Source organism: Heptranchias perlo, chromosome 13 (genome assembly GCF_035084215.1).
Source record: "Heptranchias perlo isolate sHepPer1 chromosome 13, sHepPer1.hap1, whole genome shotgun sequence".
Lineage (NCBI taxonomy): Eukaryota > Metazoa > Chordata > Chondrichthyes > Hexanchiformes > Hexanchidae > Heptranchias > Heptranchias perlo.
The window spans coordinates 41858034-41875389 of NC_090337.1; positions in this window are offsets into that span (position 1 = coordinate 41858034).

A 17356-nucleotide genomic window follows, 5' to 3' on the forward strand; every position below is an offset into this window, starting at 1 on the left:
AATAGAGGACTAGGAGCTGATTAAAGTATAAAATGCAGTTAAAGGCTTTAATCAGCTTGAATCCCCTAATTCAGCATAAAACATGCTGGAACATCCATTATTATTATTAGGAGATAATGTTCATTTTAAGAACATGGGGTTTTAACCACACAATCTGTCTCAGTTTATTTTGTTTAATCTGTTTAACATGAAATTAACAAAACAGAAACATTAAAAAAATAGCAATTTAAATTAAATGCCTTAATTTGAATGACTTTTTAGCATGTTTATTTTATTTAAAGTGTAAAACAGATGAATTCTGTGGTTAAGTAGATTGTGATTTTGCATCTCTCACAGAATGAGGGGACAAATTGCTTTATTTTATGGGATGTGGGCATCGCTGGCGAGGCCAGCATTTATTGCCCATCCCTAAATGCCCTCGAGAAGGTGGTAGTGAGCTGCCTTCTTGAACCGCTGCAGTCCGTGTGATGCAGGTTCTCCCACAGTGCTGTTGGGAAGGGAGTTCCAGGGTTTTGACCCAGTGACGATGAAGGAACAGCAATATATTTCCAAGTCGGGATGGTGTGTGACTTGGAGGGGAACGTGCAGGTGGTGTTGTTCCCATGTGCCTGCTGCCCTTGTCCTTCTAGGTGGTAGAGGTTGCGGGTTTGGGAGGTGCTGTCGAAGAAGCATTGGTGAGTTGCTGCAGTGCATCCTGTGGATGGTACACACTGCAGCCACAGTGCACCGGTGGTGAAGGGAGTGAATGTTTAGGGTGGTGGATGGGGTGCCAATCAAGCGAGCTGCTTTGTCCTGGATGGTGTCAAGCTTCTTGAGTGTTGTTGGAGCTGCACTCATCCAGGCAAGCGGAGAGTATTCCATCACACTCCTGACTTGTGCCTTGTAGATGGTGGAAAGACTTTGGGGAGTCAGGAGGTGAGTCACTCGCCGCAGAATACCCAGCCTCTGACCTGCTCTTGTAGCCAAGGTATTTATGTGGCTGGTCCAGTTAAGTTTCTGGTCAATGGTGACCCCCAGGATGTTGATGATGGGGGATTCGGTGATGGTAATGCTGTTGAATGTCAAGGGGAAGTGGTTAGACTCTCTCTTTTTGGAGATGGTCATTGCCTGGCACTTGTCTGGCGCGAATGTCACTTGCAATTATTGAATTGTAATTATTGAGTTGTAACTATTGAGTTCAAACTAATAATCTATTCTTTCAGCTGTGTGGGGGAAGAGTATTATTATATGATTCCTCCATAAATATCAACAGTTATGAAGCTACACCTTGGGCCATCATTGCAACCTTTTGTTTTCTGCTGTTTTATTGGAACTTGGGGTAAGCAAAAAGTGATTGGTTTTGTGCATCCCTGTGCTGGTTATTTTCCCATTTCAGAGTACTACCAGTTTACTAATTCATGGCAACAAAACAGGTAAGGACATTATACTGATATATTTTACATAATAAACATAAAATATTAATACTTTTCAGAGCCAATTTTCCTGGGTTTGGTTTCCAAATATTGCCTGTAAAATGGGGGGCTATGCACAGGAAATTTAAACGGTAAACCTGTACCCCATTCTGTGCCCGAATAGCACTACCTCTGAATTTCCAGTGCAGCTTTTCAGGTGGTTGCCTCTGACTACACTGAAGAGGGTGCAGCAATGTAAATTACATGCAAATACTGTCAGATGTTTCTGCACTCAGATTTCCTGTAACAGCGCTGGATATGGTTCAGGGGCAGCTTGAAATAAAACTTTGAGAGGGGCATTAAGACAAAGATTCCTGCAGGCCTCTAAGAAAAGTGGCACTTCAACCTTAGTGGTATTTCAGGCTACTCCATCACCGTCAAGGACTCCAATGAAAGCTGCCTGGTGTCATACCTGAGCTGCATGAAAGGGGATGACAGACGGTGGGGCTGATGTAGTGATCAGATTGATGAGAAAGCCATTCTACTTAGTTAACTGAGCCCAGCCAACATGAATATGATACTGCAAGGGTACAATATCACAATACTGTTCAGTCAAGCCACTCTGTACAATCACTAAATATTTTTGATGTCATTGGGCCTTGGATGTTCCCTGTCTCTTGGGCCTAAATTTTAATAATGAGGCAGGACCTCAGCGGGGTGTTCAATAAGCAAGTGGGAAACCCGGAAAAAATTTCTGTGCGTGTTTCCGAGCGATTGCGACTCAATTGAAGCCACTTAACTGAACTTCTGGAACTCACGTCCTCATGCTGCGCAGTGGGCGGACTGCACACCCACATGATGTGTTTAAAGCCCACTATTTAAAGGGCCACTCCAACAATGCATTTTGAAGGAGAAAGGAGGAAAAATGAGTATGGTACTTTCTAGAGTAAAGCCAGCACCCAGGTTCTCACATGCCGCCTTGGAGACACTACTGGGCACTGTCAGAAACAGGAGGGAGGTGCAATACCCACCGGACAGGAAGAAGAAACCTGGTTCTGCCACAAAGAAGGCATGGCTGGAGGTGGCAGACCAGGTAAGCAGCAGGAGCTGCAATGCAGGAAGCGATTTAATGACCTAACCAGGTCAGGAAAAGTGAGTACAGTTACTGATTCACCTGCAATCTGTGGTGAACATTACCACCCCCACCTCACATTGCCCTGCAAAGCCTATTCCATCACATCACTCCTCACACCCACTTAAGGCTCAGTGTCAAGTTGCCTTCACTTTCTGTGCACTTCTTCACCGTCCCCCCCCACCCACACGATTTGTGCACCTATCTTTCCTACTCATCCCAATCCTGATGCAATATGATCAATCTGTCTGATAGTCCCCCACTGATGCATCTGCTTCATTGTCATCCTGACCCAAAGCAATACATCCATCGGGTGACAACCTCACCCTCACTCATTCACACATCTGTACTTTCTCCCCTTGTAGGAGGAGAGCGCAAAATGCAAGGAAGAGAGCGAGGACTGGAGGTGGGCCTCCACAAATAGTGGCCCTCACAGAGATGGATGAGGAGGCCTTGGAGATAAGCCATAGGGTGGAGTGCCTGGTCGTCAGGGATGCCGAGACTGGCACCCCACAAACATCTGGTGGCAGAACCTTAACGTCCCTCACACACAACATGGATTGATCTTATCAATGATTGATTTATCAGTTGCACACCTCAGTATGGTCATCGCAACATTACTCCTGAGATGATTCTTAATATTGCTGTATGTTCTCTTTTGGGGCATCACAGACTGAAGACGTGAACGAGGGCAATTCCTCAGAGGATCTCCCTGCCTCTGAAGGTGCACCATCACATCTTAGTGAGCCATGCAACAGCGCAGATACTCACTCCTCGGTGGGTCCTATCAGAGAGGTAACATAAGAATATAAAAAATAGGAGCAGGAGTAGGCCATACGGCCCCTCGAGCCTGCTCCACCATTCAATCAGATCATGGCTGATCTTCTACCTCAACTCCACTTTTCTGCCCGATCCCCATAGCCCATGATTCCCCTAGAGTCCAAAAATCTATCTATATCTCAGCCTTGAATACAGTCAAAGACTCACATCCACATCCCTTTGGGGGTAGAGAATTCCAAAGATTCACAACCCTCTGAGTGAAGAAATTCCTCCTCATCTCAGTCTTAAATGGCCGACCCCTTATCCTGCGACTATGCCCTCTAGTTCTAGACTCTCTAACAAGAGGAAACAACCTCTCAGCATCTACCCTGTCAAGCCCCCTCAGAATCTTATATGTTTCAATGCGATCACCTCTCACTCTTCTAAACTCCAGAGAGTATAGGCCCATTCTACTCAACCTCTCCTCATTGGACAACCCTCTCATCCCAGGAATTAATCTAGTGAACCTCCTTTGCACCGTCTCTAAGGCAAGTTGGATTGTCAGCTGGTGATTCACCACTCACAAGTGACCACGAGCAGACACTGGTGGCAGGAGCAGTGGTGGAGAGTCCCCGTGGGTGGGCACACTCTTCTCCATGCTCTGCTCAGTTTGGCACAGATGCTGAACCTTGGGGGCCATCCTTGAAAAGGAGAATGATAGAAGTAGCAGACACACCTTTGCGACATACTGGAAGACTTATCAGGCTCAGTCTCCACATTGACGCAGAGGCTGGAGGAGTCAACCTCCAGCATTAGTGGACTGGTGGCACAGGTAAGTGCAGGAATGTCTGCGATGTAGGGAATGGCAGCCTCAATTGAGCTTCAAGCACAGCCCACAAATGAGTCCATTCAGGCCCTGACAATGGCCGTCTGGATTCTGGAATGCAACATGTCAGCCGCCTTAAACAGGCAAACAGATACTTTTGCCGTGGCCTTAGAATGCATCACAGATCTGCTCCAAGCTATTGTCCAGCAGAGTGGTAGGAGTGATGTGGAGAGGGATGATGGCGAAATGGGGCATGGAAGTGGGGATACCACTCAAAACAACCCACGTCTCACCCGTTGGTCCCCCCCGCCCCCCCCACCTCAACCGGTACCTGCAATGCTGCCGCCTCCTCTCCAGATGGCCGAGTCTGCCCCTTCACAAGTGCAGATGGAGAAGTCTTTGGCGGGGCCCTTGTGGGCTTTGAAACCCTGAGATTGTAGGCCAAAAGCATCTAAGCAGTCCGGGCATGAATCTGAGCAACCTGCCACTACCTCTGCTGGCTTTAATTACCGGCGGGACCTCCGAGTTTCTGAAGCCGGGATTCGTACCAACTCCAAACTTTTATAATTTTTACTGCTCCCCTGCCCCCAACCCACCCATTCTTCTGGGTTGAAATTTAGGCCCTGGTTCCTCAAGGCATGGGATGAAGAGGATGAGCGAGCATCTCTGTGGCTGATGTTTCACTTCATTTTTTCTAAGTGGAATCTAGGGCATCTTCTTTTCTAGATAATCATTAGAAGATCCAATAAGCAAGATGTCATCCTTCAGACAGTTTTGGGTGTGCTATCCTCACTGGATAATAAATAATGGTTCATATTACCATCCTCTTCTCCCTCTCTTCTTCTGCCTCCTCCTCAAATAAAATGATGGCACCTTCTTCCAAGGAATCAGCTGTAGTTTGGAATGTGGATGAATCAGCAGTGAAGGGAAAAATTACATTTTTGGAATATGCATCATCTGAGGAAACTATTTTAAAGATTGTTACATTGAGTTACATCGAATGTACAGCAGAGAAATAGGCCATTCAGCCCAACAGGTCCATGCCAGTATTTATGCTGCACACTAGCCTCCTCCCTCCTTACTTCATCTAACGCTATCAGCATATCCTTCTATTCCCTCATGTGTGTCCATCACAAGACATTTAACTATATGTTTGCTTACAAAATTTTATGGAATGCATGTAAAATTAGGTCAGTAGATCAGGAATATTACATATCCAATGTTATACGCTACATATTGGCCCAGAATTTTCTGTCGAATCACAGTGAGGCTAATGGCGCTCGCTGTTATTTATGCGCAAATGATACAGCAACTTCAAGCAAGGACAGATGTGCGGAAATCCAAAAATTGCTGTTCGAGGTGTGCCCCTCTGCCGTTAGCTTCGCGAAAATGGCATCTCGCTGTCAGGCTCACTATTGAGGTGCATTGAGCTGCATGAAGTTCCCGTATTTGCGCGGTCGATACAAACTAAATTTGCCACAGAAAGTTAAGTCAAATTATTTCAAGTCTAAGTACCCATTTAAAGATGTGCTAAGTGTTAATTACTGCCAGTCAACCTCTCTGGCACTGAAAATTAACTATTACAAGTGTAGTGTCTCATTCCTTCAGGTGTTAATTGTTGTTGGAGATTTTAAAAGATAATAATTTTTAATTACATTTTTTAAACTTTTCCTTTCTGTCTCTTTTTTTTCTCTCTCTCTTAATCCAATGTTTCTTTCCCTCTCTTTATTTCTCTTTCTGTGCCTGATTTGATATTGAATTCACCCATTCTAACTTAGTCATTGTGCTGTTGATTTCACAATCCTTCAATCTCATTGGTTAAGGAGGTACACAGTTGCTCAGATCCCAGATGCCCTGTTACCCGCACTGCAATGTTATCAACTTGCACTTTCAGCGCCTTGCGCCGCAAAATATCATCGTGACTAAATGGGCAAGGGCAAGTCTAACTAACGGTGGACACTGTTCGTTGTCCTGCTATAGCAAATTCTGAGTCAATGGGGGTGATTTTAAACCCCAAGAACAGGTGGGTTGGGGGTGGGTGGGAGTTAAAAATAGTTGTTTTTTTGGGTCGCAACTGCAAAATTTTCAGACTTTGCAGTCCCAGTGGGAAGCCTGTACTTTTACGCGATGACGTTAAACCCGGAAATAAAGCCGGGTTGCAGTCGCAACCCAAAAAACAACTGTTTTCAACTCCCACCCGTGCCCCCCCCCAACCCACCCGTTCTTGGGGGTTAAAATCACCCCCAGTGTATTATTAGCATCTGCGTCATGTTTGTCTGTGGTTGATATGGTCACACAATCAATAACATGAGTTAAGTTATGATATAAAAACTCAAAACCAAAACTCAATGTGTTATTCTCCTCACATGTGAAGTAGAATTTTTGTTGTAGTTGCTCAGTTGCCACTTAATTTATAATAACCGAATGATTTGCTGGTGTTAAAGTTTCATTCAGAGTCATAGGCATAATACATTGTATATTTCACTGTTCACAATGACTGCATGCACCCTTACTTCAGTCCACTGATGCAAAAAGATGAAGAAGCTAAGCTAGCAAGAGGCAAATAAAACAAGGTTTTATTGGTACAAAATGTAATTATAATCTTAAGGGTTATTGATTACACAGTGACTAAAAGACTAATGAAGCAAGCAAACAGACAGAGTGTGTTATACATATTTAGTAATTGCATCCCAAAGTGGCATCAGTGGAACTGCACAACTAGGCTTCTTTCCAAGCGCTGAATCCTAACAATGCTATAGTCTACTTAAATGCTTGGCTTGTACCCGCTACCTCAACTTGCAATTGCGAACGTGCATGGAAGAATGCCCCAGTAGACCCTTGTTTGTTGTGTACTATTTGGTGAACCAGGTATTATTCTTCTAACGTACATTAATCAGTCCTAGTACAATGGTTTCACACCCCCAGAACCATGTTTCCTCATGTTCCCTGAGCTAAGGCCATTGGCACTAAGCAACTCTGAAATTAATATTTACGCAGTCTTTAGTTTAAATTCCAAGGCAGTTCACTTTTTGATGGATGCTGTGGCCTTGTAGCAATCACTGTTCCCATGAGCTCTTCATTAGAAGGCAAGCAGTTCAGTCTACAATCCTGGATCCACTTAAATCTTCTGATTTTACGAACAGATAGAATATCCAAGAGTTGAGACTTTCTTCTAACAGCAGGCTGATATCACTACAAAATGAAAATTTTTAATACCTAGTGGGGAAATAAGGACAATGGAGGTTCTTAGTAAGAGATGATCTGTTTCTCTCATCAGATAACGAACTTGAATCGGCACTTATTCCCTCAACAATTCTGAATTGGTCTGTTCCTTCCCCTCCAGGTCCAACTTTTTTCTCCTTGATCCCAAAAGTCTTTCCTTCCTGTTGCTGGTGTTTAAAGTACAGCATCTCAGAGATAATGCAGATTTCTGGCACTGCTTTTGTGCATTAAAGCCACATGATTGTGTATGCTATCTATATGATTTTGGCTTAGTGTTGGGCTGAGTGAATGACTTGGAAATATCAATAAATAACTGTTCTCTTTAGAATGCTCTTGAGTTCCTACTCTCTGGTGCACGTAGGAACGGCACTGATCACTGTAATCAATACTAGGTAGTCATTCAGCAGCTGTGGCACTTCTTTAGGATTTGGTTATCTGTCATTTCAGCACTTAATGGTGATGGTGGCCATTGTGTTGTGATGCACAGCTTTATAGTCTCACTGTGGGCCTACTGCCTGTTATATTTGCATAACAACGTTATGTATGTATAAGTATGTGTTGATTCTGACCTAGCTTCATTTAAGGATGAAAAATGGCTGTTTGCCCCAAGGTGACTGATTTATCATAGAGACTGATCAAGCAAATGGCATTATAGCAGGCACTGTGAAAGGAAAATATTAAAACTTAAGTGAGAATTACATTACATGCCGGAAGCCTTAGTAAAGAACCTGTAAGAAGCCAGCCAGCTTTGAGATATCACTGATCATATGTCTGGGTGATTTTAAAGGAAAAAAAGTAAGATTTGTATTACGTTGTTATATGCTGACTGCAGTCACGTAAATGCACTAATTATAACTTATGTTTATCTGTCTGTTAGCATTTGAAAGGAAAAGACAGTACTTTTCAATCACTTGCTTGGGTAGTGATGAAATAAATGTTTAATTAAAATAAATATAAGTAATACATGCAGAGGCAATGCTGAGGTATTAAATGGAAACAGCCTGCAGGGTTGATTAGAATTGTAATTACTTATCTTCATGAAAACATGTTTGGTAAACCTTTTTGATTGAAGAGCCATATGTCATTTTTATCACAGTAATATCACACAAGTGGGACAATTGTGAACTTTGACATGATTTACACCATTACATCATATGTTAAACAAACAGAAAGGAATTGCCTTTGAGGCAGTGCCTCTTTCAAATAAGTGTAAAAAACAACAAGTTGACCAGCAAAATCAACAATAAAAAATCTATTTTAAAATTCTTATGTGATTCTAAATGTTGACATACTAAGGAAGAGAAACTTTCTACAAAGGACATATACCACAGCAACAACCAAAATCAAAACAAATATCACGGCTTTGCTTCCCCTCAATAAACAAATTGCAAAAGTTGGACATGTTGCTAATTTGCTTTATAAAATGATTTCAAAATGCCATAGGTCAAAATATCTTCTAATTTAGAGGATTGTATTCTCACTTTTTATTAATTCTGATAACTAAGATACTTTCAAGATGTCAAGCAAAGTAATGAATTCATTTTTATTTACAAATATATATGCCATCATAATGCCTTGTAGTACCAGTGCCTGAAGAAATCAGTGTAGGTGTCATTCAGGGTGACAATTCAGCCCCAGCCGGGGGAAAATTGGGCACCACCATGAAGAAAAGTGGGCCTGGCAGTGCAGCAACATAAGAGGACAAAGTTAAAGTGCCAGAAGCTTTCAACCCAACCAGCCAGTGGCTCCTTCTGAGATTCTGGCATTTACGCAGAGTGGGTGCTCCGTTGTGTTGCTACTGGTGCAAGTGTCCACCTTTAAAATGGTGATGATCCCATCATGGTGAGGCTAGATCAGCAGGGATTTCTATCCTGATTTTTATATAATGTATGTATATGTATATTGAATCTACCATGGTATTGCTTACAGTAAATCAAAGGATATGCTTGCTGTTATGAGGGGGAAAGGAGATGTCTTTTATTTCCTTTAGTTCATAGTGATATTGAACTCTGAAGTTGTACAATTCTAACATTAAAAATTATTTAAAATTTGGTTAAGGTGTTTAAACAATAGTAGGATGTCTTATGCTGAATGCACTGTCTTGTGAAAAAAATATTGCTATTTTACAGCTATTTTGCACTATAAAATACACCCACACATACACCCAAAACATTTGAATTAAATTTATTCAGTGAACAATTAATATTTAGTACCTTCGCTCCTGCGTTCACAGGGTTCAGTTCAGCTACTATGCAAGAATGAATTTAATTCATGTTTAGAAATGGAAAGTGATTTCTCTTCCCCTCTCTGATTAAAGTCACAACACATACAGTTTGCAACTCCTTTCTGAGGAGTTTTCTATTATCCCTTCAAAAAGCCATCTAATCAAGACATTAGTTATAATGGAGAACGGGTCTGTAGCCAACCCATGGAGCGACAGTGGCTGAAAAAGGGCCAGTGGTGGTGGCGAACAGTTGGATATTGACCAGTGACGGCAGGGAACTGAGGCACCTGAGAACTGGTCATGGAGCAAAGTCAGGGAAAACCAAAAGAGAAATGTTGGATGCCATAAAGAGAGGCTATGGGGAGGCAAGAATGTGAAAATAGAAATGGAAGCCAACCAGTGGAGGTGGGGATTGGGGCCCATAACTTTAAACAAAATTTTAAAGAAACTTGCAATAAAGAACTTTGGAATAGGGTTGATATTCTTTATATATAGTTTTTTTCAAAAACTTCCTCAGGTTTAGGAGGAGCAGGACCAACCCTTCAAAAAGAATGGCATTTCTTAGAAAGGTCTGGGGCAATGTAGCTGATTTTTGGGCCAGCAGAAGGAACAAAGGTAGAGGCAAGCGAGCAAGCTCAGGATTCAATCATTAGGACATAGAAGACAAGAATTTGAATGCCACTACTGTTAGCAAACCTAGGCAACAGGACAGAAGATGTGTTGCATAGGCACCAGTGGTGGGAAGGTATAACTATAGCATGGCACGTTTATATAAACGTGGACATAGATATTTATAATGGTGAGAGGTTGACACAAAAAGTGTGACACAAATGTAACTGCAGGAAGTCAAGTTGTCTAGACAGGAAATGCACATAGTATGAGATTTTTAATAAGATATAGGGCCAAATCTCTATACAAAGAATAATCTCCCTATGCCAAATGTACTTACTCAGAATGCAGAGATCACTGAAACATCCCTATCTTTCTTTTAAATTTTTCATACTTTGTGTGCACTAGCAGAGCTTCGGTGGTGTTGCTCATCGTGAGTCAGAGCTTTTATAAGAAAGGGGTGGAATGGCAAAAAATATTACCAGGAACACTGTCTTATCAGCTTTGGTGGTGGCCCTGGGATATGGGAAGGGGGCTAAGGGTCTAGAAATACTGGGATGAGGTCTCAGGGTCTTGCAGTATGTTTGGGGAGGCCTAATGGTTTGGGGTCATTGGGAAGGGGTCCCAATATTCTGGGAACATCTTTGGAATCCTGGGGTAGGTCTTAGAATCTGAGATTACTGTGAGTGAGGCCTTGAGATTTATAAACACTGGGAAGGGAGGTCCCAGAGTCTTGGAAGATTGAGGGTGGTTCTGGGATAAGGGAGCACTGGAAATGTGGCCTAGGGATTTGTGAGCAGTGAGAGGGATTTCTAGGATCTGGGAATGAGGAGGGAAATCTGAGGAGAAAGTTCTGTGGTCCAGCAAAATTGGGTTGGGGTTTTGGAGCATGGTAGGCCAGAGTGGGGCAAAACAGGAAGTTGCTGACTTCTGGTAGTATGGGGGGATGGGAGCAGATTATTTCAGATTTGTGAGGAGGGGAACCAGGGAATGGAACCCAAACTGCAATTAGCTAATGGCCCCTTTTGTTCCATCATGCTCCAACTCCCCACCACATTCCTGCCCACTATTCTCTTCATTCTGCCCATGCAGACCCCTTTTGTTCCCTCAGGTATCTCCCTCCACATTGCTTTCCCCATCATCATTTGTTTCCTGTCTTTATGTTCCTGCCTTAATGCAATTTAAGGGTAATGGATGGAACATCATGGGCCGGGGTTGCACAATTCCTGACATGCACTCCCAGCGTGAGCCAGGGATATATTTACCCTTTTAGTGCACTATCAGTGAGTGCATTGACTTATTCAATCTTTAACAGGCATAAATTTCCATAAATAAACAAAGATTACCTCATAAAAGTTCATTGTTTATGCAGTTACCAAATTTTTTAAAATACAAAATTTAATTAAGCCTGAAGAGCGCTTAAATTTGTGGGCTCAATGTCCTGAAAAAAACTGTAATGAGTTACATTGTTATAGACACAGAATGGCCATCTTGGCCCTTTCAGCATTTAGTTTGGAGGATTTTTATTGCATCTACCAAGGCTCACCAGCAGAGAAATGACCATCCAGTGAGACACTTAAAAAGCATAGTAAATTTCTATTAATCAGCTCGACAGCAGTCAATCATACCCTACTGACTTCTAAAAAAAGGTTGTGAAAATGCCACAGCAAGATAAGCACTAACTTTATAGTTATGCTCATACTAACAATTCATAGGATTGCAGAAATAATTTACGATATGAACTGTTATATGTAACCTTTGCAAAGCCAGCAGCTTGTAACGATTTTTTCAGCAACAAGGTTAATGGGTTTAGCAGATGTTTTTGGTTAAGTGACTATAAATATACTAGATTCCCGTTATATTTTTCTCTCTTGACTGTTCGTTGGTAGAAGTTGCTCACCAAAATAGTAGTAGTTCAGAAAGCAAGTGTCTGTGATCACCTCCAAACTAACTCCGTAACCATCTAACAGGAGATCTCTTTCTACCAGATAAAGAGCTTCACCAAATCAGATCCACTAGAAATGAAGAGATTTATTCTTAAAGCAGCTGACAGAGTTGGATTGGAGGCAATCGTAAAAGTATAATCCTTATGATATCCTACTTCCCCTTGCGTTGCCCAGACACTTGACCAAAGTGTAGACAATTAGAATTAATCAGACAAAAAATGCACTAGCAAATAAAGAAAATGGTTATTACTTTTTTAATCAAAGGAATCTTCAAAAGTTACAATTCTAGAGATAAAAACACAAGTCCACAATGTTTTTTTCAAGGGCCATATGCAAATTGTGCTATTGTTATAGATGTGCTACAGCAGGATTTAGCTCATTAGCCAAGGAGTTAAAAAAGCAATACATGTTATATTAGAAACAATTTTACAACACCAAGTTATAGTCCAGCAATTTTATTTTAAATTCACAAGCTTTCGGAGGCTTCCTCCTTCCTCAGGTGAACGTTCACCTGAGGAAGGAGGAAGCCTCCGAAAGCTTGTGAATTTAAAATAAAATTGCTGGACTATAACTTGGTGTTGTAAAATTGTTTACAATTGTCAACCCCAGTCCATCACCGGCATCTCCACATCATGTTATATTAGAAGTCATACTATATTACTGAATGTCACTGAGATTACCATGTCTCACTAACCTGAGGTGAAATACAGTGAAAACTGCATTTATCATCAACTGCATTAACCACCACTTATTTTCTGTTTTCACCATTTTCCAATTGCAACAGTTTGCAGGATTTAGTATCAGGTTGTCTTAAGTAGCCATTTTTTTTTCAAGAGCATCAGCTCAATACAGGTTTCATGATGGATTTATTCAGGCACATGTTGTGGTTTAAGCTCATTCACTCTTATTAGTGGGTGTCACATAGTCAAGGGAAATAGCACAGAATACCTCCGGAAAGAGAAAACAGAAAAAAGAGTAATCAGATTATCAACTATCAGCAGTAGTGTGAGGGGTATAATCATATAATCACTGTCTGTGTACTGAATGATAAATATTTTATAAGTTGCAGGACAAGTAGTACCTTAAGGGTTTTTTGGATAAATTACATATAGCTTGATAGATGCAGCCTTTATCCTCAATTAATCACAACAATTGCACGTTAAATTAAACAATGCAGTTCGTGAAAGCCATAGTGATTCAAAGATTGAGAGGAGCCCCCAAAACAAAGTGGAGAGGAATAAAAAATTATGTTGCTAATCTGGAGTTATGAACTTGGGTATTATTTGCACTCTCACCTCTCGACACTCAACCTTTGCTACAATCTTAAAGTTTCTATTGTGCCATCGTCGAATATCCAACTCTGTAACTGAAAATAAATCTTCTATCTAAGCAATAAATATTGGAGCAATGTGTTCTAATTATTCACACCGATAACAGCATAGATGTGATGACAATGCTATAGTTTCCCCTCTTACAGAAAGTGAATCAAGAAACCTCACCACTGTTAAGAAAAGCAGAGAATATTAATAGGATTAAATGGTTGAATTGGTTATAGATTACAGTATTAACTAAACAACTCGTTTAATACTGCTTTGTGATATTTTATTTTTGTGAAATTTGCAACAGTAATAAGCTTTCTAATCAAAACTCCTGAAAATTGCACAAATTCATATCATTTCCCAAACAGCAATTTTGTTATGAATCACTCATCAAACATGAATGTATTCTCATTTACTGTGCTGTACCCAGTGATTACGAAGGCATTTTAATAAGCACTTTTTATGTTCTTTAATTTTCTTTAATCATAAGGGTCTCATAATTCTATGATAATGCAAACACTTCCTAGTTATAAAATGACCATTTATTATCATTTTGCTTTTGTTTTTCTCCAATGCATAATTACACTGTTAGAAAATGTTTGCATCTTTAAAAAAAATAAACTCTACTGTACAATGGTGTTCATTACCTTAATATCTCTCCACCGTGAAGAGAAAAGTATATAAGGCTGTTGTATCAAGCAAGTCAGGGGCAAAAAGCTGGATACCTGCCAATGATGAACAAAAAGCATGATTAGACCATCATTAGTAAGGCCTTTTGGGATATGAATCATTGCTTACAGTTCATTAAGTAAGGTGATTAGTAAATAGAGGTACAACACAAATCAAGCAGTGTGTCAGGTAATTTTTGTGTCATACTGCATTAAGCCACCTGTCAGGATGTTCTTTCAGCTGTAAGCTCAATCTGCTGTAGTTTCTCCACCTCTCTCCATTCCTAATTAGTTTGCTTGTGATTAAAAACTGGATCTTTGAGTCTGAAATGGAATTTGCAGTTGCAACTCATAATTCATCTTATTATACAAATAATTGCAACTCTTATATCCAACTTCTAAATGAGTTTCCATTCACTTTCTACCGAATCTCTAAATATTTTATTTTTAATATTATTTTTTTCTGATCAGTATGGTCTCCATCTAAGTTCTCAACAAGACTTCATTTTATATTTTAAAGTGTTAGCTTTTGCATGGTGATTTTTCACAGAGCAGCTTCTTTCTGAAGGCAGCTAAATAGCTGAAAATGTACACTGTTTTCACTATTTCAAACGTACAGAGCATTTGGCATTATTAAGCTGCAGTATAATGAAGACTGTATGTGGCTTCAGATGTTGTTGCTATATGGTTGCAAATAATACAATATAGCATTGATTACTCCATTTCATTGTGAATGCCAGAGAAATGGTGAAGGATGGGCACACACAGGACTGATGACCTTTTGGTTCACTCCGTTCTTTCCGCAGCTGTCAGCATTGTGGAGTAGTGCCTGTTTTTCTTTTGTTAAGCTTCAGTAAAGCCTTAATTATACCTGGTAATTTTTCAGAGAAACTGTTCTTTGAATATAAACACATTATTATAATAAATATATTCATAATGCAATTACACATCACAGAGTATATTTACTCAGACTGGCGGGAAATGGGACGTGGTGTTCCACAGGGATCGGTGCTGGGACCACTGTTGTTCACCATTTACACAAAAGATTTGGACTCAGGAATTGGAAGTACAATTTCAAAATTTGTGAATGACACCAAATTGGGGGGGTATAGTAAACACGAACGAAGACTGCGACAAAATACAAGAAGGCGTTAATAATCTTGCAGAATGGGCGTCTAAATGGCAAATAGATTTCAATATAGATAAGTATGAGGTGGTGCATTTTGGTAGGAAGAATAAGGATGCCACATACTCCTTGGAAAATATCTGAATGGGGTAGAGGAGCAAAGGGATCCAGGGATACAGATTCACAAATCATTAAAAGTAGCAACACAGTTAACAAGACCTTAAACAATGCAAACAAAGCACCAGGATTCACTTGTAGAGGAATAGAATTGAAAAGCAGGGAAGTTATGTTAAACTTATATAGAATCTTAGAATGCTGTCCATATTTCTGGTCTCCATATTACAAAAAGGATATAGCAGCAATGGAGAAGGTGCAAAAAAGATTTACAAGGATGATACCAGAACTAAGAGGTTATAACTATCAGGAAAGACTGAACACTAGGGGTCTTTTCTCTAGAAAAGAGATGGCTGAAGGGTGACCCAATAGAGATCTTTAAAATTATGAAGGGGTTTGATAGGGTCGACTGAGAGAAGATGTTTCCACTTGTGGGGGAGTCCAAAACTAGGGGTCATAAATATAAGATAGACACTAATAAATGCGATAAGGAATTCAGGTGAAACTCCTTTACTCAGAGTGGTTCGAATGTGGAACTTGCTACCACATGGAGCAGTTGAGGTGAATAGCATAGATGCATTTAAGGGGAAGCTAGATAAACACACTAGGGAAAAAGGAATAGAAGGATATGCTGATAGGGTTAGATAGGTGTGGAGCATAAACACAGGTGTAGCCGAGTTGGGCCAAATGGCCTGTTTCTGTGCTGTAAATTCTATGTAATTCTATATAACACAGTGAGTTGATATTGCTTGCTAAATCTATGATAAACTATTTTTATTTTAAACAAGATACTCAAATATGATAAGCTGTAATCCAACGGAAAATTAATTTAATTTTAAGAACGGTTACATATAAAGATTCAACAATGATGCAAATGTAATTGCAAGGCTCGATTTTCCCGGGAACGGGTGGGTGCGTTGGTGGCAGGGGGGGGCTCCGAAAATCGGGGAAATCCCATTCAGGTTCGGAGCCTGGCTTCAACCCACAGACTTCTGGGACCCCCATTGAAATTAGCAATTAAAGCCGATGGGATGATCATTTACATAGTTGTTGAGGTAGTTGAAGTACTTAATTTTCTCCATATTTTGGCAGGGGTGCGATTTTGAAGCATCCTCAGCGTGTTTCCCATGCTGTGGGAAACACTCCATGTTGCAAAGACGTGTTTCAGCCAGCAGCCAGTGGGAGATGCAAATGCTTATTTGACAGATGGGGAGAAAAGGTCACTTATTGCGGCAAGGCACTCTGTTATTTCAGACAAAGGTTTGGCTGCAAGATCTTTGTCTTTGCACTGAAAATTCTTACTTTCCACTCAAAATCCTGCTCTTCAAACATATTTAACTACTTTGCAGACCCCCTCAAACTCAGGGGATCCGCAAAGATGGTATTTGGATGGGGGGTGCCATGGCTGCATTCACCACTACATCCGAGGACAAGCAACATCACCAGCCTCGCCAGGCATGGCGTCCACCTCCGTGACGTGGAGCTCCACAACACAGTGCTGCGCCATAAGCACCTGCACAATAGCACAGAGGGCAACAACAGAGAGGGGCACAGCTTGAGGAGGCCCCATCCACATCTGCCACCCATATTGAGGAGGAGGTGGAGGAGGGGGAGGCAGAGAAGGAGGAGGAGCAGGAGCAACCCAGGGGCAGAGCAGCAGCTCACCTGGCTACTCATGAGGCCAGGGAGTCACTGATATGTGAACGGTTCTCCTAACATCAGACATTGTGAAGAGTCCAGTCTTCACACCACCTGGATAGAGTAGCACCCACACCAGCCCCCACCCCCCACCCCCCACCCCCACCACCCCTCCCTGCACAAAAAGCCTGTAACTACACAACCCAAGGTAGAGTGACCCAATGATTTTCTGCTTAGCAAAATGTAACCTATATGTAATAAAATGATTGTGATAGAATGCAATTCTGCAACAAAATATCACATTAATCCTTGCAATTGATAAGTTGATGAAACATTGAAGGCCATTATCTAAGTTAAATTTTTATTTTCTCTTTGTTACTAT